We start from the raw sequence: 24192 nt of genomic DNA on the forward strand, positions 1-24192 counted from the left end.
GCAGTACATGAGAAGTTCTCAAGCGCACGTTCTTTATGTGGCACATATATGTGACTGCGCCATTTTGACTGCGGTATTTTGTGCACATTTGTCCTAGGCAGGAAGTACAGTTCCGGGTCACCTTAAGCCGTTGAAAAAAAAAAAAAAAAAAAAACACGTCCGTATAGTCTACAGTGAACATGGGTTCGGAGCATGAAAGGGCGCCACCTAAATGTTTAAAAAATAAAAGGGTCGTATAATATTTGTCTTGATGCCGACCTCTTAAACACGTCGTTTACTGCTGCTACGGGTTTATCTGAAGTCATCGGCTGCGCTGGAAGTATCGAAAAGTCGTCCGATGGGCCGCGAGCTCTTTAAAACACGTCGTTTCGTGACTTTGGTGCGCCTTGCACTGCCCTTATCACCCTCGCTCGAGTGACTGAAGCAAGTCGCCTTGTCTATATGTGTAGCCCGTCGCCTTCGTTGATCACGCGTACGTTTGTGCGTTCTCGTGAAGACAAAGCTGTTCTTCGGTTACGTCACGTTACGATCGGAGTGGAAAACTCACAAAACGTTTCTGGCGTTCTTCCTTCTTCGCAAGACGCATTAAAAAGAAAAAAAAGGGGAAAAAAAAGCTGTCGGAATACATCACCCTTTATTTCAACCGTATATCTTCGCTCGCAGATGTTAAGAGCGATTGAGAACTTTTAAATAGCTGTCTCCTATCCCTTGTTTGGATAGGCAGTTGTGTGCATTGATAGAAGTGCGTTTATATGAAAATAAATGCATTGATAATTTTCTGTAATTGTTTAGGAGCCCTTAAGCACTTACATAAAGGTACTCTAAAGAGCAACATTAAATGAGCTTATGCTGGTAACGCCTTCTCTGAGAACTATTTTTTATTGATTTGGTAGAAGAGGGTTGATTATGATTACAGCATTACGTCATTAAATTGCGTCTAATTACATCGAATAAGTTACTCGAGATTGCCGGGGGAACGACGACGTGTAGTCTGCCAAACCTCGTTCCGTGGCCCAGACACAGCTTCATTCGTCGCGGACGCGTGGTTCGCGTGGAAACAGAAGCAGGCGCTCTGGATGATTTAGACTCATCCGCGTTCGAATTTGTGCCGATAACACGAACCATTCCGCTGCACAATGCGGTATACGAGCTGTAATACAAAACATCCTCCCCGAAGTGGGCTTCCCCCCACAAGGAACCTTGATGCGGTGAAGCCAGCTTCGACGAGCATTGTACACTGCTGCACACTCTTGCACAGACGTATTTGTAGGTGCGTCGTACCACCAGATGGTGACTTGCACAAAAAAAAAAAAAAAAAAAACGAAAAAACAGGTAGCCGTCATGTTTGCCGCTCGTTTAGCGCGTTTAACCTCCATGGCGGCAGTTCTAGCCAGGGACACTGAGGGACATCGAGTCAGAGGTATTCTTGTCAAAGCCCCTTGTCAAAGCCCCTAAATAAGGTTAATCATTGGCGGAGAAAATGAAAGTCTGTATGCTATTACTCCTTTAAATTGCTCATCGAAACCTCAGTGCTGGTGCGTTACGGTGGCGTCACTTATTTTGAGGTATGCGTACTGAGGTTTGAGGTCGCAGTGAAACTTAACTTGCCATCTTCAGCCTTGATTATTTTAATATGTAGCGTAGTTTTTTTTTTTGCCGATAAACAAACTATAGACCCGAGCAGACGCTTTCAAAAATCTGTGACGTCACGGCCAGACGGCGAGAGCCTTAGGGGGGCGTCGCACCCGTCTTTCGTTTCTGCGTCTTTCGGTGTTACCAAGTGGCTTTCGCCCGGTGTCATGAAGTGGTCGTTTTGCTATTGTACAAGTGTTATTTTACTAATATGTCTTGAATTAATCAAGCTGAAAAAAAATATAGGTCCTGGGTTTTACGTGTCAAGAACCACGATATGATTACGAGGCAGGCCAATAATATCCGGCACTCCAGATTAATTGTGACCACCTGAGGTTCATTAACGTGCACCTAAACCCAGGCACACGAGCGTGTTTGCATTTTGCCCCGATCGGAATGCGACCGCCGTTGGTGGGAAACGAACCCGCTACCTCGTGCTTATGTGGAGTGCGCGACGCCATAGCCACTGATCCACCGTGGCGGTTACTTAATCAGGCTAGACTGCGACTGTAGTATATGTATACTGCAAAGAGGTATGCGTCTTTATAATTCCGCGCTGCGTGCGATACTGGCACGGCGAAATTCGGTTTATTCATTGCGCCGCTGTAGTGTGGAAACACTTCAGTAAGTAATCTTGCCTCTATTGCTGCGTTTTTTGTTTTTTTTTTTTGTTGTTGTTCTTGTTCTTCTCGTCAGGAAGGTCACTGGTGGGAAAACTTAATTAATGAGCGAATATGCGCGCAATGATCGTTGGTTTCGTCATGCTGCGCCGCTTCGCGTTCGTTCGGGACATTTTTTTTTGCCAGCGCTGAGAATACGTCGAAAAAAAAAAAAAAGAAGGAGAGAGACGTAAAATACACTACCGCGTTGCATAAGCGTGTCCGCGTCACGGATAATTCCAGCAGGGAAAAAATTAAATTTCGCGAACGAAGGGCTACAGTGTATGTATACTTTTGGCTAAATAGCTTCTCTCTTCTATCGCGGCGCTCTCATATAACGACGCGGGTTTACGTGACGCAACGCTGAATGTGAACGCGCCTAGCAGTATAATTTTCTCTTATTCGGAAAAACAAAAACAAACGAAAACACAATCAACGCGATTGTCTACAATAAAAACGAGAGAGAGAAAAAAAAAAGAAAAAGAAAAACGAATCTTCAGAGCAGGGAGCTTTATTTTGTTATCTGTCCTTACACCGATGGCGTGTTCCGCTCGCTTGGTGTTCTTACGCAACTGCAGACCTGCATTGCATGTAGGTATGTATGTACGTGCGTTGCGAATGACGGCGTTGGGGGGTGAGAGTGCAGCGAACTGTGTACGGACTTGTGGACACGCCGCCTCACGGATAACTGTTTTCCGATCGTTAGGACCACAATGGTGCGTGCGTCGAAACAGTTTTCTTTACTTGTCGCTTGTAGCTCGGCCACATAGAGTGCTTGTATCGACGCGATGTCTTTGGTCGATTCAGCGTCGCCGCTTCTGCCCTCTGGTGAGCGGGACAAGATGAATGAATGAATGAATGAATGAATGAATGAATGAATGAATGAATGAATGAATGAATGAATGAATGAATGATATATGCTGTTGGCCCCCTGAAGGACCATTACAGGAACTGGTAATACAAATCACGAGACAGGAGATATATTCTGCCTTTTATATAAAGCGTAACTTATCGCGGTAGACATGTGTAGTTCCCGCCTTTAGGGCACGTAAGGCAGTGAAGCCCGCAGTGCGGATAAAATTGTGCTCTTTCATGGCGAAGACAAGACAGCGCGCGGTGATTGTGTGTCGCGTGACGAGAACAGGAAATTGCTGTTTCACAGAGCTGCGCCGTCAGAATGAATGAATCGGGCTGCGTCAAAAAAGCACTCAATGGAGATGAATGAATGAATGCTCCATATAGATTACTACGGATGAAACAATGGGTCTTCGCTTGAAATAACGTAGCGAGAAGGAAATAATGTTGGAGAGCACAAGAAATTCGCAGGCAAATATATACGAGGTGGTGTAAGATAACACCAGAACTGCAAGTCGGTGTGCTGGTTCGATGGGCCTGCGGTGAAATGCTCCCACTTAGCTGTAGTCGGGTCGCGTCATGTGCTGCACCGTTTGCGTGCTTCGTCATTGGTGAACGCAAGGAGCGAGAAAAATTATGAAAAAAGAAAAAAAAGTACCGTTTGTTCGTCTCCTACATCATGCGTGAATTAGACGTGCGTGACAATCACAGTCGCCCGATTCGTATTGGTTTCAGTCTGAATACAGAGCTGGGGACGCAAAAGCGTTTTCCGGGAGTACAGAAACAGTGTGCGTATATCGATAGAGTGCATGCATTCAATGGGAAATGTCGCGTCCTGCTTTTCACTCTACTTCTCAGTCATGTTTCGCTGCCGTGTTTTCTTTTTTTTTGCCTGGTTGCCGTACTCGAATCTGCAAAGTTCGATTCAGTGTTACCGTATTTTCGCGACTGCAGTCGGCGAAATATGGCTGCTCAAAAATTTGCAATTTCGCATGGTGCGGACGTACATTATTTCTTTGAGATCGCAGGCGCGTTTGAAAAGAAGACAATTTCCGACTGGCGCCTCGGACGTTTTACCGTGCTAAATCGCATTCGCACGATTCCTTCGTCTGTGTTCCGGTTTCCGTGTCGTAACAAGCGCAAGAAAAAAAAATATTAACGGCTTTAAACACTCCTTTTCATCGCACTTTTAAGTCGCGTAGCGAACTCATCTAATGAAGCCCAGGGATATGAAGTATAATAAAGAGCCTATATCGTCTTACTACTTAGCAATACCATTTTTCTTACCCACTGTATAATTGTTCCGCACTAGCTGAAAGTCTTATTTTTTTTTAGGTGAAATTCCTCCCTACGGGCTATGTGCGGACTGAAGCCCCGAAAGTGCGGTATATATATATATATATATATATATATATATATATATATATATATATATATAATGTACATGTCTGTAGTTCATACAGCGCCGCCTACAGTGCATACATTGTGTGCCGGGATGTCGCTCGATTCGTATGCATGAGGCTGTCTCCTGACGCCGCGGGCGAGTTTCACGACTTACAATTTAATGAGAATCGGTCTTTCTCGCAGGAGAAGAAAAAAAAAAAAAAGGAAGGAAGGTGTAAAGTTTATATTCCATTCGGGAGTCAGAACCTCATGGACGTTCGCCACACTGCTGTATATAGCACTGACGCGAGGCGCCCAGTTGTTTACTGGAAGAAAAGGTTTCAAAAACGGATAACTTTTGAAGCGACACTATTTACTTCCGAGGCAGCTTCGCGAATGTTAGGTGCTATACGGACGCGTATGACGTCACGAGCATCAATCAGCGCGTAGAGAAGGCTAGAGCTATGTTCAATTATATCGTAGAAAATACCTCGATAAAGTATACGGGAGAGCACACACGCACTGCGCTGACGAACTGTACCGTATGCGTTTAATTATTATCGTGCTACGCCTTTTCTAAAGACGAAACTAGCGTTTTGAAAAGCAAGAGAAATGCATGGATACGTCGATCCATAGTTGACATTGGCCCTCTTATCGCGACCTTTATTTCAGACGCACATTTTTCTTTTCTTCTTTTTCTGATGGCATAGTAGTGATTTAGTATGGGTCGCTCGACACCAACGCCACCTAGCTGGCACAAGGCCTGTGCACTCCGATCTCTATGACGTCATGCTACCGGGCCCGACTGCCATGGAATCTAAGGGAGATGCTCCCGATCGAGTTAGCCGTGGTGATTTTTTACGTCACAGCTTTCGTCATGCCAGCCTTGGCAATAGAAATGTCGTGCATGTAGTAGCACGACGCCATAAAACAGTGTACACTCGTATATACAGACTTTGTGCTAGTATCTAGCTGGCGCTGTCGACACTCGCCGCTGTTGTTACCCGGGCCGCAGGTGTCGCACGGCTCTCTCTCTCTCTCTCTCTCTCTCTCTCTCTCTCTCTATATATATATATATATATATATATATATATATATATATATATATATATATATATATATATCCAACCTGCCGTCCCTGGCCAATTGTTTTCTTTTCATTTTCCTTTTTTTTTAATTAGCTGTTCTGCCTAGATGCGTACTGATATACATGTATACTGTATCGCCCAACTGCCACGCTCTCACATGAGTAGTAGTATTGTAAATAAATAAATAAATAAATAAATAAATAAATAAATAAATAAATAAATAAATAAATAAATAAATAAATAAATAAATAAATAAATAAATAAATAAATAAATAAATAAACAGGAGCCCACATATTTTTCACGCGTTTACACTGCAGGCCTGTATACTCACAAAATCACGTTTAGAACTCAATTTTCCCGTAACATGTACGAAAAATTATGCATATGATACTCGATGCATGATGCCGCTTATCTTTTATTTGAAAAAAAAAAAAAAAAACGTAAAAGGAGACCCCCTGCACTTCGAACCAACTTAAGAGGAAGCTTTAGCTCGGGGGCTTCTATCTAAATACATAGGAACGGATAAATACAGTTTTTATCGGCAGTCACTGCACCGAATTTGATATTTCATGAGGTTAGATTTAAACGAAAGAGTTAAAATCTAGTGACTGCAGGAAGCGTAATTTTTATTTGAACAATTTTTTTCTTTACAGAAAATTGTTGAAAATTGCGGAATTTCAGAAAACTTATCAATTTTACAACTACGTAACTCGGCAATACAGCTATTTCACGATTCTGTAAGCTGCATCTAAAGCGGACAGAGATGCTCTATTGTACACCTCCCTGAAGTATACCAATTATTTGTTAGTAGGACTTTTGCAAAGTCCTCGTAAACAATGTACCAGTTTCACGCAAGCTTCAAGTAAATAGATCGAGTTTGCCCATTGTAGATGCTCTAACAGATGTAGTTTAGAGCACTGCGAAATGTGCTTTTGTTGCAGTGTTAAGGATTTGTAAACGTCGTGCTTCTACATTTTTATGTACTTACCGATTTTCGGCAATATTTGTAAAAAAAAAATTCGAGGTATTAAATGAAATTTATCTTTCTTGGAGTTTCTATAGACCTTAGCCATCAAAGACAACAAATTTCATTCAAATCGGTGCAGTGGTTGTCTTATAAAAGCGTTTCTGGGTTTCAGGTGTACTTGAATATAGTAAAATTGGAGTTGGCCAAGCGCTAGAGCTTTCTCTTAAAAACAGGCTTTTTCCAAGCGTATTAGACTGATAGGGCCACGGGACCGGTAATTCCTCGGGGCTGCAGGCTGAATGGCTCCCACGGGACGTGCCAGACCGTTTACAGACTAGTTATCATTTAGTTTGGATGCCGTCGTTTGTTATCATAAAGTTAAGGCTTGGTTGGTAATAAATTGCTTTTATTTTGCCTATATTTTAGGCACGGGCACTTCGGACAGGTAATCCAGTCATTACCCCTAGAGCAGCTTGTTGCGTGGTCGTTTGTTTTGAAGCATGGTTCAGTTTTTGGCTGCTGACGGGGAGAGGCTGATCTATAATGGAAGGCGCCATGTCGCCCATTACGGAACACCCCAATGACGTTCCCTAATGTTTCCGTAATGGAAGGTACTTTGCCCTTAATTAGGGCACGGTAACTTCACTTCCGCGTTGAATCGTCTCTCTTCCGTCTTCGCGGTATTTCTGTACGGTACAGGCAACAACACGTACGATAACACTTGCTACGCTTTTGTTGTAGGTGTAGGAACGTATTACACAGAAGAAAAAAACATCAACAAGAACAACATATTGGCAGGCTTCCCGCAATTCCTTCGGTGCTGAGCTGATTTACTGCAGCAGTAGCAGCAGCAGCAGCAGCATGTCGCTCACAGCGGACGTGGCCCCATCTTCTGAATGACGCAGTCTTATTTCCGATGCGCACAATGGCGTCTTTGTTCGGTTGCAGTATCGCCTGCCACTGCATATGGCCTCCAAAATACGTCAGCGGGCGTCATCGCTCGATTTGCATGGCGCGCAAAACCCCGCACGAATAAAAAAAAAAAAATATAAATTCTGCAGTTTAACGCCCCGAAACTGCGCAGTGCGTGGGTGATGATTCGAACTTTTCACCTCGTGCTCGGTATCACACCCCCCCCCCCCCTCACACACACACACACACACACACACACACACACACACGCACACGCACACGCACACACGCACACGCACACGCACACACACAAATTATCAATAACTGCATGGCGTTCAAAGCATGGTGGATATGACGTGCTTCCGGCTCCTGTATACGATCGCTTTCGGCGTTTGCAGCGCACAAAAGCATGGCTTTCGAGATTGGCTTCCGGTTACGGCGCGAAAAGCGTCGCTGAGGGTGCGGTTTGGTGCTGCAGTGCTCATTGGTCAGCGCTTCCGGCTCTCAACCGCACATCGCCGCAAGGTTGTCGAGTTCGATCCATATAGTGGCCGTGGGGTTATTGGCCAAGTATATAGTGATGCTCTTTCTTTTCCGTACGACGAGCTGAGGATACGAGGAGTGAGTAAATTCGGACCTTATATTGGGCGCAGCAGCCGGTTCCGGCTCTAATGCGAACACACGAGGAGGTCACCTGTCCACGCGGGGAGGCAGGCTGTAGTTGGTTTCTGCGCACCTTGCATTCATACGATGGCCAATACGACACGATAACAACCATGGTCTAACGGAAGAGACGGAAGAGAGCAAATCCATTTTTTTTTCAAGCCGTCTCAGCGTAAAAACCGTGTGGCACTCTTCGTCGCTGTGTTGCTGCCTTCATATCAGCGTATGCAGAAGAAACGCACATACAAGTCGGGAGACCTTGGCTCAGTCGACACGCATATTGCGCTGTCCAACTCTCCGCGTCGGTAGCACATTTCCGAACGGCGTGTCGGCTCTCGGCGGCCGCGCTCTGTCAGAAACATATATCGGCACCAATCACACAGCTCGATGGTGAGGCGTGCGCACCCTATGTGCCGACGCCGCCTTTGGACGGGTTGCGGCGCCACGTTGGCTGGTCGGGTCAAGTACTCGCGGCAGCGCGATCGAAACTGCATTGCGTGCGTCAGCGGCAACGAGCAAAGGAGCTTGCGCCCCCATCGCGTTGCAGGCGCCTCGCTAGTTCTGTGCAGCACGCGGTGGAACAGATGCGGCTTGACCTACCGCATAAGGGAGTTCTCGCTTCTCGGTCGCGCGATCACCGTCGACGATGGCGTACTCGAGAATGCCGGTTTGACGCGTTAATCGCCGCAGCGAAAGCAGAGCTCGAGCTGGGTCGCGAGTGATTGAGAGAGAGAGAGCGACCTATAGGAACGCCGTGTGCCGATGGGACTCCGTCATTGGCTAGGAAAGCAAGCACGAAGCCGTGGGCATTGTTACTTCTACAGTCTAACCCGGATATATCGAACCCACATATGACGAATTATTGTGTATAACGAACAGCTGTAAAATCCCCTTGAAAATTTTTTTATAAAATTTTTATTTTATATATCGAATTACCTATATCGAACTTTCTTGTGATCCCCTTCAGATTCGATAAATCCGGGTTCGACTGTACTGCGATTGTCACCTCTGCTGGTGGCATGCATTGTGGCTGTACCGCAATCGATAGCGCTTGCCTGCTTTGAGAATAGGGAGGCCCTTTGTACACCTTTGGCACATTGGTAGGTGTGTTCACCGTCAGGACTGGGCAGTATATTTATTTATTGGAAGTACAGTTACCAGAAAAAAAGGTGCTGATGGTATTGTGTGGCAAATAGTGGACACAATAGAAAGAAGTACGGAGAGGCGCAGAATGTTTATAAAAGTTCCAGGAACTTCCTCGCTTGCGACGCCGTCGGTGCCTGCGTAATTAATAATGGCTGCGTAACGGCGGCACTGCGACAAGGTCGCGCTCACGCGCTCCTGTTACTGTGAGGTAGTGAGGTAAGCGTTCTGTGAACAGCTGGTACGCGTAGAGCAGAGCACTCATGGTCATGTCACTCACACATATGTCTACATTCCGCGCCTTCTGCATGCACTGCACGGAATTCACTACCTAGAAGTGTATACATGGCAGCCCGTTCCTCGCGTGTCGCCTGGTGAGGCATGTAAAGGCAGCGCTGGGCCGTGATTTTGTCGGCATCACTCGTGACGCTGCAGTGCACTTGCGGCACATTTTGATCGGGAATATGTGTAAACGCACCTCCGTTAGGCGCGCCCGTGGTAGAACTTCCTTTCCTACTTGGGTTTGATTGTTTTTCTTTCTTTGATTTTTCATCCGGTTACAGCTCAGTGGGGTTATTAGGCGAGACTTTTGTTGCGAAGTCGTTCTTGTTCTTTTTAACGTTATGATGCGATGAAGCGTTATGCATCACGCTGACTTGTGTGCACGCCATGTACTTGAACTATACTATTCATTTTATTACTGCGCACTGTCGAGCTCCAGCTGCATTTATCAGACCTTGTTACTACTAGGTTTTTGTAGCTGTCTTAAGTGCTAGAAAATTCGAAGACGGTTGCGCACGGAATACCAAGGCCAACAAATGCGCAATGCACTACAGAACGCGTATAAGCGACAGCTGGCGTCGCGTGTGCGAGTGTCCGTAATGAAGAGAACAGCTGGTTAATTACTTTGTTGCTGATAGTGCTTTCTTGTTGTTGTTGTTTTTTCAACTGAGTGATATGTTACTTACGCCACTGTAAGTAACATCATTAGACGATTGTCGTTCTTGTGGCATTACATGTAGCTTTGAAATGGTTCGCGTCGCTCATCCTCGTGGTCGGAGCAATGTCCGGTGACATATATAGTGCCGCAAGCACTTTGACGTGGGAGGAATGTGTCCGTTCTGCATAGCATTCTCCGCGAGTCGGGTAGGCCATTATCTCCCTAATCTCCCGTGCAACGAACCTCTCACACGTGAGAGATATGCGCTCGTCGTTGATTGTCGCGAAGTTACGGGGCGCAGGGTTATCTTACTGCTTGGTCGCAATTTTTTTCCACGTGCATATTGTACACTGGGAGCGCTTTCGGTTTTCCGAAGTGAGAATCGTTTGCGTTTACCTTAGGGCGCTGGTAATTCGCGTTGCTGTGAGGCAGTGAAACGTGAACTCGCCATGCCTGCAGAGAATGCTGGGACGGAAAGCGAAGTTGACGTCCTGCTGGTTTTATTGTTGTCGCCGGGCGTGGCCTAGTCAGCAAAAAACGAAAAAAAAGAAAATAAAAAAAAATAGCAACACACAGATGGCTTTCATACTCCAATTGGTAGGCCAGCTTCTTGTGCTTAACTTACGCAAATGACTTTCAAAAAGACTGCCTATCATTCTGTCGTACTTAATATTCGTGTTTAATATGGCGATGGACGTCAATTTAAGGCATTTTCTTTACCCGTTTTCCTTACCCGTTTTCCTTACCCGTTTTCCTTACCCGTTTTCACATCGGCGTTCCTATTGTGCACAAGTTTCTATTGTGCAGGGAGCATGTGTTTTAGACTCATTGTAGCATGCGCGTGGTTCGGTTTTTTTTCCTTTTTTTTTTTTCTTTTTTTTTTTTTTTTTTTTTTTGCTGCCTCCTTCGGGCTCGCAAAGCAATCGTTGCCAGGCCAGGGCGCATGCAGAAGCCTCCTTATAATTGATTATAAAGGAGGATAGGAATAAACTTTATATGTCCAACGGATATGGCTGTTGGTGCCCGGGGCTAGGCTGCCAGGGGTCCATCGCCGGAGAAAAATCTCTCGAGATCCTCGGCAATAGCCCTGGCCCGCTGGACGGCCCACTCCTGGTCTTCGGGTGCCTCACTGAGGAGGGCGGCTTGCCATCTCTCTGTGAGGCGCCCACCTTCAGAGGGTCCTGATGTTGTCTTCTGCCTTCCTCTTGGTGCTTCTTGCTCATGGCGTTGACATTCCCAAAGCCTTATATATATATATATATATAACATAGACATATAACATAGACATATAAGGCGAAAGCCTTATATGTCTCATCGCTTGGTCGACCTTCAAAAGTCCTTGAGCGAAAACGCCTCGACTACGGGAAAGGTACAAAAAGTCACGTGGTCACAGCGACGCGCTCGTGCCACTGCTCGCGCGTTCGTCGTTCGAGTGCCTGAATTAATAAGGCAACGTTAATTGAAATAGTCGATTCAGGCACTTGAACCCACGACCTTCGGTGGGAGTCGAACCCACCACCTTTGGTGTTAAGGCGAAGTTAATTAAGGCATAGTTAATTAATAATAGAGTTAAGGCACTCGAACCCACGACCTTTGGTGGGAGTAGCACCCTCTACCGTTAGTGGGAGTCCAACCCACGACATTTGAGGTTAATTAGGGCGAAGTTAATTAATGCAGAGATAATGTATAGTTAATTAAGGTACTCGAACCAATGACCTTTGATGGGATAAAGCAGGTGCAATAGGAAGTAACAACGCATGCGAATGAGAATGTCATGTAATTTAATGAATGTCTGGTGAGCGCGCAGGCTTTTTGCCTTCATCCTCTTTGGCATGTTTGTTGAAGTGACTGTCAATTTTTGCATTCGATCAGCTTTACTGTGCAAGCGAGCGGGACTAGTGTGCGTTCAACTGTTTCTGTGCAGCCTCCACATGCCTTGTTAAGTTCCTGTGCAGTAACGTGAAGTGTTTGACAGTATTGTACAGTAATGATTAAGGGCACTTGCGCAGGGGGTGCTCGGAATGTAATAGATTGGACTACCGGTCAAGCTTCGGTCGAAGGTCGGTCTGTAATCGGCTGCGGGCTCTTGTGTGAGTGAAAACCCCACACGACGGGAAGGATTGCTCGCAATCATTTTGTACATACGCTGTCGAAACGCTGACGGATAACGTCAACTCATTGCGGCAATTAGTCGAACACACTTGTCGAAACATGAGCATCTACCGTTGCTTGAGATATTGTTAACGCAGCCTATAAGTGGCATCGAAAAAATTAAGCAACCCGAGAGAAGCTTCTGTGTCTTCACTGCTGCTGTCGTTTAAAAATTAGGTTGCCGAGTCGACCAAAGCGTAAATATTGCGTCGGTGTATTGAGCAATTTCTAGAAACACTGGCGGCTAGTTTCGACGATACTTCCAGTCGCGGTTCTATTTTTCCAGTCTCTCCAATCGGCCAGAAATTGTCAAATCTGACCGATAGTTCAGTAATTTCAGACGGTGCAATGGCGTTGCTATAGATAGAACAATTCTGATAGAAGTTTATCAAAACTGTAGATCACATTGATCGATTTCTATAGGCCCAGTGCGGAAAAAGTGAAAATGAAAATATTAGGTTGAGCTAGATTGAAAGATTGGGCTTCTGTAATAACGAATTCGTCGTTCGTAGGGAGATCAGAACTTTTCTAGACGAGAAAAATGCAGTGCCACCTGTTGTGGACTGTGGTACCTTGCGCGTGACGTCACCACTGGATAGAGGGAGGTCACGGGGAGATTACGTGAACTCGCCCATGGCCGGTTGAAATTGAGGAGCAGGACATTCGGCGGCAGTTTTTTTTCTATGCGACAAAGTGATATACTGAAACAGAAACACGACGATACACTTCTAGATCAATAACCTATCGATCTAGCTCGACGAAGAATTTTCTGTTATATTTTCGTTATATTTTCCGTTGCCTCTTTAAGAGGAAGGCAACTTTGATGCCGCCTATTCAAACACACGTAAATGCAGACACGCTCTCATGAGGCAACAGGTGGACCGATTTGAATGAAATGTGTGGCATTTGAAAGAGAAAGTTACGTTCTAGCAACAGCGGCATTCTGTAATAAAGCTTCGCATTTTTAAAACAAATATTGCAGAAAATCGATGAGTCTTAAAAAAATATAGAAGCTTCAAGCTTACAAATCTGTAACAATACACTAACTAGAGTTATCGGAATTCTGTAAACTACATCTATTAGAGTATCTCAAGCGGACAAATGTGATACATTAATTTATAACTTGCGCGAAATTGTTAATAATTGCGGGGGTTGTACAAAAACTCCTACTCACAAATTAGGGGTACATTACAGAGTGGCGTATGATACTTAAGTTTTGTCCGCTTTACATGTATTGTTAAATGCAGCCTACGGAATTGTGATATAGTTTTTTTTATTATCTTTCACTTAAAAAGTTGTAAATTTGATACTTGAGTTTTCTTGAAATTGTGCAGTGCTCAAAAATTCTTGTTAAAAAAAAAATGTCACAGTTTCGCCTTAAGGGCGAAGCAATGAATGCGATAGCAACACAGCAATGTCATACGAAGTAAGGTGAGCGGCTTTGGTAGCAATATGAATTGTAGTAAACATGAGCTTTAAGTAAGCAGGTGTGCTGCGGCGTAAGTAGACCGACATGAAGAGAGACTCGATGACCACGAGAAGGCGCATGTGAAACGGTGGTGTTGATGAGAGGCGCTTCCCGTGGGCAGCGCGTGCGAAGGGACACACCGGTAGCGCTGCATTGCCGATCCGGGCAGCATTGCATGTGTAGCGTGCGTTGGAAAATGTGGCCCGACTATTACTAACTGAATGAACAAGCGTGGTGTGAGCGCGCACAAACAAACACGAATAGATCACACTGAATGACTGCAGACAACGACTGTCAAAACACCGGCAGCAAGCATACGCCGCTGCGGGCGAAGGTACGTGCGTCTATCGCTTCAACGGAAACTGAGTGGCGAATGTACGGGTCAGAGCCGTGTGGAGATAAGAGACGGTGCGCGCGAGCGACGAGTGACGAGCGCGGGTGTTGGCAGAGAAGTGCGCCCCCCCCCCCCCCCCCTGCTCCCTCCGGCGCTCGCTTCCCGCTTCCTTGCTTGCGCGTGGGAGATTGAGTGCGTTCGCTCTCCGTGATAGCGCGCGTCCCCGCACGCTTCCGCTCGGGCATACGGCGCGCGGCGAAGATATTATCTATAGGGAACCTCACGGCGACGGCGACGACGACGGCGACGGCAAAAATCCGGTGGAAGTGTCCATATAATTGCTATCGCAATAAAAAGATTGACGTCCTAAATGTAGAATTCACTTCATACAGTCACTAGATTCTAACTTCTTTCTTTGAAATGCAACAAACCACGTCAAATTCGGCCGAGTTGTTGCCGAGGGAAACGATATCTTCTTCCATGTATTTAGGTAGGAGCTCCCGTCGAAAACTTTCCATCTTAAAGTGCGCTGTCCGTTTTATTAGTTTTAGGGTAGGGGGCAGCGTTTTTCCTACCGTATTCTTTGGGGCATTCTTATTAACTCGGTGTGGTCGGCGTTATTGGGTGCGTGTTTTGGGGAAGCGAGAGGAGTTCAGTGAACTTTAGGGTCTCGTAAAGCGTGGCTGCTGCTTCTGACGTTTTTCCTTGCTGCGTTTTGCTTGCGCTGCATCAACTGAGGCTGCTTCGTTTACTACGAACGGATGCCGTGTACTTTTTTTTTGTGCTTTTTCTTACAAAAGGCGTGTTTCGTTCGGGAGTGCAAAGAAAGAAGTTTGAAAGAGCGCCCCGGGCTTTTCATACATTTTTGGGTATTTTCTGCGCCTCGCTTGCTTGTTTATCGCGGCAAATGATGGTCGCCTGCTTTTTCTTTCTTTTTTTTTCTTTTAGCAACATTGAAGCTCAAGAGATATTTACATTCGGCTTCGCCGCGTGGAGGTTCATTCTTTAGCGCTTCTTTTTTGAAAGCTCGAGCATTATGGCGTAAGCCCGGTGGATCGTCGCAGACCTTCTTGAGAGGAACACTATATAGAGGGTGTACCAGCTAATGTTAGCCGAACTGTTGAACGACAAAAAAATATTAAGAACGCACGGTGCAATATACGCCTTTAAGATCTACAGTGTTCGGTCGTTAGACCGAACACTGTAGATCTTTAAACACTGTAGGTTTTTCTCGTTGGGGCAGTTTGGCTGGCGTTAGCTGGGACACTGGTTAGATGAACACCAAATTGGTTTAGACCGGTAGACTCTTCTTGAGAAGCCTTTTGTAATTTCCATGCCGCAGTAAATTAAGATAAATAAATAAATAAATAAATAAATGAAGAAATAAATGAAGAAATAAATGAATGAATAAATAAATAAATAAATAAATAAATAAATAAATAAATAAATAAATAAATAAATAAATAAATAAATAAATAAATAAATAAATAAATAAATAAATAAATAAATAAATAAATAAATAAATACAAGGCCTGGTACTACCGCAGGAAACGAGGGCCGAACTTGCGCGCCCTATTTATTTTCGTTATTATTATTTTTTATTTTTAAATTTTCGTGCGATTTAGCGATTCAGACGTTTTTTGCCACAGATTGCACTGCATTGTGGCTACTTCGGGCCGTCTCTTGCAGGGAAGGAAAAAAAAAAAAAAAAAACCCGCAAATCGGCGTTCTCTGTTAGGAGCCTGGTGAACTGTATACTATACTGAAGTGTTGAGTGTTTCGCCAAACGGCGTTTTGATTGACCCGGCTCCCTACCGGTTTGTGGATTGGCTCCATCTATAGGCCGTTAAATACGAACTGCTCGCAAGCTCCGTGCTCCCTTGATAGCCTTTTGCCATTGGAGCCGCGCATTTCCATTGTTTCGTTCTTGACAACCCGTTGGCACGTCTGCAGCTGATAGCACTCGGGGAAAATCCCGCCGCAGAAGACGGCAGCTAGGGCGCGTGGCTTAGCGAGGATTTCGCAACTCGGTGATATGTACGTAATTAAAGCCTCGTAGTCATTGCCGCGTGCCTCACGCTGTATGCAAGTTTTGGCCGAGTGCGTGTGGGATTTTGCGTTTTTTCGACAACGAAATCGAAGCGAGGAAACGCTAACGGGTTGCGAGCATAGCGACAAAGGCACACTTCGCTGGTGCAATCAGGAAATGTCGCAGTTCTGGATTCCCTGACGTGACGTCACGTTTCCGCCGACACGTACTATACATATGCGTAATAAGTTACGACTGCGCATATTTTTTTCAAAGTCGAGTACGTTTTTTTTTTTTTTTTTTTTTTTTTTCTGATAGTGGCGACAGTGGGAGAGCAGCCGAGTGGTCGTTTCATACGGTGGAAATATGCCAAATAAAATGGATCATTCTGACCTTTAGTTGTAATCGGACAGTTATGGTTCTCACTTTGTGCTCACTATTTATTAGCAGCGAAACGAAAAAAAAAAAGTTTCCGAGGTATAGTTGTACCCACGATGCTTATTTAGGGTGTTTGCTGAGAGACGTGTTTTTTTGCCGCAAATTAAAACACACAAATTAAAGCCGCCCGTGACGTCGTCTGTGTGTCTTCCTTTTGCGTGTGTTTTAACATAGCCTCCTATATATTTTGGTTTTAATTAGCGGCAAAGAAACTTGTCTTTCGGCAAGTACCAACTAGGCCAACAAATAGCACGGTTGAAACATATTACTTAGGGTGTGTCCCAATTCTGGCCAGCACCGGAGACTGTCTATACGTAGACAGCTAGGTAATAAGAAATATAGCTTCGAGCCCAAGTAATGGAATGCGTCTGGCAGACGTCACTGCGACCTAACGCCACCTCGGGTCGACAAGAAAAAGCTAAGAAAATCGCATATCATAACTGTATTTTAACCATTTGCGTGTGCGAACCTATGAAAATTCATTAAGTTCATTAAAGTTCATTAAAATTCATATCATTAAGCGCCTAGGAAAGCGTGACTGCGAACCCTCCCGTCAGCATTCTAGGCCTTCAGATCAGCCGCCATCTTGTTTGGACCGCAAAGTAGTCTGCATTGTTTTTTAGCTTCGATGCTGTCTTTGAGAAACTGTCTTCTATGACGGCTTCGTCAGAACTGGAACGAGACGTAAAATGGATGCTGTTCACTTAGGCGTCTACATTGCCGTCTATGGCGCGTATTGGAACGCACTTTGAGTCGTTCGCAGCGAATCGCTAATGCAAGCCAAGCCAAGCCAAACTACAAAGAAAGTCATTTTAGAGGATGGGTCGTATACTAAATGCCTTTAACGCAGCTCACGCGTACCCGTCACGATAAGACCTACATATACAGTAGTGAAAAAAAAAGACGTAATATTTTGTAACATGTAATAGCATGTTATGCTATTTGCACCGCATAGCCTACCATAGTGCACACAACTTGCGTATTCCAAAGAATGCACCACAAAGAAACCGTTTATATCAACCACTATGGGAAAATACGTACACGCTGGTGAGAGAAGTATTAGCCGTAACTCTACTGCATGTTTGATATATATCGCAAAAGATCAAAGAAGGAGATAAAAAAAAAAAAAAGGAAAACGCGCACACATCCACTCGCATACATGTGCACGCTCGAAAATGTGGGCAACACAGAACACCACGAAGTGAACAAAGTTGGAAATGTAGCTTTACGACACCGGTCAACAAACAAAATGTGATCCATCTCTGTCTGTTCGGCTGCAACTGCGCACGCCCTGTTTGACATTATCGAAAAGGCTACATCAACCAATAGCTTAGAAAGGTAATAATTTTTCCACAACGAACCACAGTATTCTTTATTATTTTCTGGGTAACTACTGCACTCACATTTTTGTACATGTAGTCGGGTGCGGCTGCGCCCAATGCCCATAGTGCGACGTATATACCAAGGCCCAACTTGGAACCTTATTCGGGCGTGTCTGCGAAAATACCGGGTGTTCCCACTGAATGGCTAACGCCGACCATTATGGCACGAAAAGGTGGAGGCTGACGGCCGTTTAAAAATAGCTGAAGGCTTGCGAGGCAGTAGCAAAAAGAGCGCCACGACGTTTTAGTCTTGGTTTATTAGTAGCATTAAAAAAAAAAAGAAAAAAAAATGCTGCAGACTTGCTGTGAATTGCTACGTCCAGTCATAAGCTTGACCCTTATTCCGACTTTCAGTCCTCCCAATCGCTTCAGGCCTCGCGTGCATCTGCGCGCGAGGTCTTGATATACGTATATGAGGTCTACCATAATGTTCCCCTGGCCCCATACTGCTGTTTTCTATTTTTTTTTTTTTTTTTTTTTGAGGCGAAGCTTGCCTTGTATAGTTCTTGAGCCTACATGCACCGATATAGGGCGTTGTTTATCGGCGGCGACGATTGCTGCGCGCTCGACTGAGCGCAACCTGCTGCCGCGGGGTCTATTTTTTATGTATTATTGCGCGCAACGCGAGCCTGGGGCTCTTGCTACGGTGGCGGTGGACGTCGCAGCTGTTTTGCGCGGCCTTGCGTCTCTCTCTCTCTGTCACTCACTCTCGCCCGTTTGCTGACGCAGCGTGTATACGCATATTGACGGCCTTCTGCCACTCCATGCACGTGTTTCGTCATTCGGTCCACATTCCCCCCCCCCTTTATTACTCTTCGATATTCGCAGTTTTCTGCGATAGGTGGTGTCCCAAGCTACGCTCCAGTAAAGTCCCTAAAAAAAACTAGGACTTTACGCTCCAGCGACGGCTTCCCCTCCGAGTAACACAGGCTGATCTCGAAGGCATACTGCGCGAGCAGGGAAAGATTGCCGAGTCGGGAACGCGTCACGTACGGACGCCACGTTTTAGAATTTAGTCACGTTTTAGACGCGGTCGCCACGTTTAGAAGCTTGTGCCGCGCGTAAGCAAATCGATTGATATCGGTTGTTTGCGTGTGACCAACTATAGACAGTTTGTATAGACATACGTATAGACAGTTTGTAAAGAAAACGCGGATATAGATATAGTAATACGGGTGAAAGGAGCAGGCGTCCTTGTTGACACTTCTGTTCGCCTGCTTCGTGCAGTTTATAATAATTATCTAAAGGGAAAACTGGCGCTGCATGCTGTTGTGTGCATGTGAATGTCGGAATGTGGTGGCTTCGGATTGGCATCTTTCTGGGAGAGCCAGGAGAAGACGAGTCCGCGGCTAGCATAGTTCCGTCGTTCACAATTGTTCCTTCTTTATTAAAGCAGCGACCAGACCGCGCCTCCGTTTTCTTACACGCGACGTGTTGGTGAAAACGAGTTCTCGATCAGTTTGTCACGTTGCGCCGGCCGCGCAACTCATCGGGTGAAATGGTTATTGTTTGCCGAAGATATGTCTGATGACGAATTATGCTGGCCGCGGAAATGTTTATTTTTTATTTTTCTTATTATTTTTTTTAAGCGCAGAGTTCAATCATTCCGCTACCGAAACTCCGGCTCAAACTCGTGATATCACTCTGCGGCAATACTTGTTTCCAGCAGTGAACTACGATATACTTGTATTTAGCTTGCGCGTTATCGCCCGTCGCCTGCTGTGAAGCACACGAAATGGCAAAGGAGGCCGAATAAGTCGACTGCAAAAAAAAAAAAAAAGTGTTAATAGGAAATGGTTTATTAGGCATTTGCTTACTGGATGGATTTATATATATCTCGGTGCAACGTCATCTGACGACGTCATCTCGGTGATGTATATATGTATGTATATGTATGTATGTCAAAGGACAGTGACGTCGTGCGCATAACGTCGTCTCTGCTGGCGTATCATCATATTATGATATGGTTAGATGTCATGAAATTTCCCTAGTAGAAGTTGTGGAAAACCTGGAAAGGTCAGAATAGTGATAAAGGAATTCGCTAGACACCTGAGAGAGAGTGTATATATATATATATACTCACCGCGGTATTTCGGCGATGACGTAGGTGGCGGAAAAGGCTCGAACTTTCTTCACTGCGGGCTGGGATTTGGGGGCGTTTCGGCCGCTCCCTCTAATCCGAAATTGCGTGTTTCGAAATTCCTGCCTCGCATCGTCCTAGCAGCCTCCTGGCGGTTGTGTGGTTCTCTCTCTCTCTCTCTCCGTCTCGAGACTCACCTCGGGGGAAAGTCGTTTCGCTTCGTCTTTCGGTGTTAACACCCCCCACCCACCCACACACGCACACACCAGCTTTCTTTGCGGGTTACCTGACTCCAGGCAAATACCATCCTATAAGGCAGTGAGAAAGCTCCGAGCCTTGAAGCACGCGGTAGCGCATTCGCTTTCCCCCGGGACATTAGAGCAATCTATTTTGCGGGCGTATTTTTTCCGCGCCATTTGAAGTCGCGCGCATTGCGAAAGCAAGCTCTTAATGCTCGGGCGAATATTTGGGGAAAAGAGGCGCGCCCAAGTTTGCTCTCTCCCCCCCCCCCCCCCTTTTTTTTTTTTTTCGTTATCGCCTTCCGTTCAGCACCTTTGAGCGAACTGCGCGCGCCGAACGCGGGTCGACGGCGCAAGCATCGCGGCTGACGATTTCGGCGGAGCTGCTGGTATGGCTGGCTGGGCGCCGCCATTTTAACGCGACAGCGTTAAGGGCCCCGTGTCTGAGAAAATCCGGCGTCCGCGTAATCATCGGCGTCCGTGTCATCCGTGGCGGAGAAATTCCTCCCGAACCACCCCGACCACACGTACAGGCCCTCCGCGTGGCGCGAGGGTTTAGGGAACAAAAATTGAATTTCTCACAGTAAAATTCGTCAGAAAAATCGTAAAGTACGACTTACACACAACCTACAGACATGGATAGCGTCGGATTGTAGTCTAATATACGATAAAAAAAAAAAAGCCTGATAAGCAGCCAGGGATCTTTGAATGCTATCGCGTTCCACTCTTATTTTAATACCCGCGGGGTGTGCTGCAACGCGAAATTACTGATTATTACCCTGGTGCCTATGTCTTGCAGTTGCGCGCACGCCCGTTACCGGAAGTGTGTATTTTATGATCACGTGTCTATAGTATACAGTCGAACCCGGATATATCGAACCCGCATATAACGAAATATTGTGTATGACGAGCAGCAGTAAAAATCCTATTGAAAAATTTTTATTGATTTTTTAAAATTTTATATATCGAATTACCGATATATCGAACTTTTTGGTGATCCCCTTCAGATTCGATATATCCGGGTTCGACTGTATATATATCATATGTATGTATAGGGATATAACTGAGGTGGTGCGCGTTTGGGAAGAGTGAAATTAGCCCTTTATGGTTCTATCAAGAAGAATCTGAACAAATGAAACAATATCCAAACGAGGAATAATCGACGCAGTAAAGAATAAAAGCCGAGAAACCCGTCGGCCACTAACATGAATATAGTTTAGGTAGACTTAACGCTGTATATGCCTTACTTTTCTCTGAACTTTAGAAGAAAAGTCCGCGCGTAACCTCGTGCCGTGATTCCAGGCTAATCAGTCGCATCTTTGGAGCCTACTATACCTAATGCGCCTACAATTTCTCAGGTTGGGCGTGACAACAATTTCTGAATAATTCGCGCATGATTCCCTCACGGGCACTTGTGATTGAAATGTAGAAATCTGAAGCTCCGTAAGCTCTTCGAAAGGTGCCGAATTTGTGGCACACGGGCCTCGCATATAGGCGAAAACTGCTTTGAAAGTTCTATTTTCTTTTAACAGCGAAACTGTTTAAGCCAGCCGTAATTTGTGGTTTGTGGTTCGTATCAAGAAACTATCAAGAAATAAAAGAATAAACTTTCTTGCCGAGGCGGGATTCGAATCCGTGTACCCACTGTCCCAAGGCGAGCGTCGTAACCACTAGACTATACAGCCACGCTTGCAGAATGTGCATTTATGCGAACCATATGATTGCGTTTGAGCGTCGCCGTCTTCGTCCACAGCTGGCGCGTTCGCACGCTCGTGCTCTGCGAGGTAAAGAAGAGGTTTTGTGCGCTATGCTCGGGAGAGAGATAAAGAAAATGAGAGCGAGAGAGAGAGAGAGGACACATTCACGGAGCGGGTCTGCTGGAACGCGTTGTCGGCATTGCAACGCGGTGTCGGTGTTTCAAGCTGCGCTATGCAACGCGCAGTGACGGCCGTAAGTCTGAGACGCGCGAAAATAAATTATCATCATCATGAGTAATAAGATGAAAAGTTCGCACGCACTTCCGGAAAATGCTGGGCTACCATCGCCCAGCTTCGCTGTTTCAAGCGTTGCGCGGCCGAGTGCAAGGTTAAGCGTTTTTTTTTTCCATGTTCGGTTGTATAGAATATAAACTTTGTTACCTCCAAAAACAGAATTCATACTAGACATTTCAGCGGGCTAAGCGTGGTATTGACGTCTGGCAACCGTTGATATCCGCATGGGTTCTTGCGGTTTTCTTGAGCTAACGTGGAGGAAGAAGGGGAAAAAAAGTGTGAGCGGTCATATGACGTCAGGCAGATAAAACCTTGTCAAACCAAACATCGTCTGACGCCCCTCCCCTCAAGCTTCGTTCCTCTTTTTGGAGGCCCTCAGGCGCGTAGACTCTTGGCAGTTGCCCTCACACGTTGTTGCGAGAGATTTCTAGGTATGCATTATTTAGCTCGTGGCTGCTTTTAGCAGCGATCGTGTCACAGATGTGCTCTCCGTGCTTGGCAAGGCACTGACTTATGATGAAAGCCGACTTGGCAAGGGCTCCCGTCTGAGCCCATTCAGACACGGCGTCCACATTCGTGGACGCGACCTATCGTTGCCACTACTGTGCAGTGGTAGCAAGGAATAAAGCACAAGCATTAACCTTAGGGTAAATTTAACATTCTGCTAACCTATATTGCTTCCGTTTTACTTCTGAGTTTTATGTATCCTTACAGAGTACCGCTTTGGGGTGGCGCTACCTTGTTTTACGTGACGTTTGACGTGGAGCATATGTCGGTATAGCAACCTCGAAATATTTTCTTTTTCTTTCTTGAAATACTGGGGGCCAATAAATAACTTGTGCATGTAATGTGAGCGGGTGATTCAATCCTTTTCATGAAGAAACTTAGCATGATTGACCTTACAATATTCAATTTTTTAGTTACTCTGTAATTCTGATGACTCATCACAAAATGCACAAAGAGTCATTCTATCACCTTGATTTGCTTTCAGTGGAGTCTCAAGCACCGTGGCATAAAATTATGTTTGTTTCACGCACGTTCGACAGTCGATCATATGATTCGTGTCTCAAGGGGCTAAAGTAGCCACCACGCTGTAAGAAAATACATATATCCGTGCTCTCTATACGGCATATGAGGCGGCAATAGCAGCTACCGCTTGCCCTTCAAGTGGTGAGGGCCCTTTTGCCGTCTTTCACGCTCAAAGGCGTCCTCTAACTTACCAATAGCCTGTTAACCTTCATTGCACCGAAGCTAACTTTACAGTTAGGTAAAGGGTCATTATCTGGCTGCGTCTGGCTTTTCTCTCAATGTACGTACATGTGACGTTATACGAGCTTACTCGGGCGCTTACTCGTCGTGGAATTGCTTTCTCCTGTACAAACCGTATCTCATTTCACGAAAAAAAAAAGTGTAGCCTGACTGAATATTTACTTTATGTCCACTTAAAAGGACGGCTTTAGCACGTAGTCGCCCCTGCGTAACAACGGCAGTGACTTGCATGACTTCAGCCGACTTGCGTAACACTTGGCGTTGCTTACATTATACCTGCAGCCTTTGTTCAACAGTGAGGCGCAGCTTCGAGATCGGCTTTGCATCCATTGTGTTACGGAATTTAGAGATAGGCCGGGCGCCGATGATAATTAGACATACGTATCCATCTGCATATGTGCAGATAACACAGGAGAGTCCCCTTCAACAATCTGACGTTTTTATGTGCGCCGCGACGAATGCTCGCTACGTAGGCCTACGATGTCAGTGCTGAGCATACAATAGTGTGCGCACCTACGCGACCTTTGTGACACCAGTATCCGCCATATTGAAGCGAATTGTTTGCACG

General features: G+C 45.5%; 2 protein-coding genes across 3 annotated transcripts in view; one reads left to right on the forward strand and one right to left on the reverse strand.

The window, feature by feature from the left end:
* The window catches only part of LOC119458913 (zinc finger protein 106-like), a 129201-nt gene extending 110893 nt beyond the window's left edge, over positions 1–18308 (reverse strand). Inside the window, exon 1 of one of the 2 annotated variants that reach the window (XR_007467865.1) lies at positions 18067–18308. The gene's annotated coding sequence lies outside the window, so the exon portion shown is untranslated. The remainder of the gene's footprint in view (positions 1–18066) is intronic. The other variant, XR_007467866.1, reaches the window with a different exon arrangement.
* The window catches only part of LOC119458120 (synaptosomal-associated protein 25-like), a 327829-nt gene that overhangs the window by 9731 nt on the left and 293906 nt on the right, over positions 1–24192 (forward strand).

Source organism: Dermacentor silvarum, chromosome 7 (assembly GCF_013339745.2).
Source record: "Dermacentor silvarum isolate Dsil-2018 chromosome 7, BIME_Dsil_1.4, whole genome shotgun sequence".
Taxonomy (NCBI): domain Eukaryota; kingdom Metazoa; phylum Arthropoda; class Arachnida; order Ixodida; family Ixodidae; genus Dermacentor; species Dermacentor silvarum.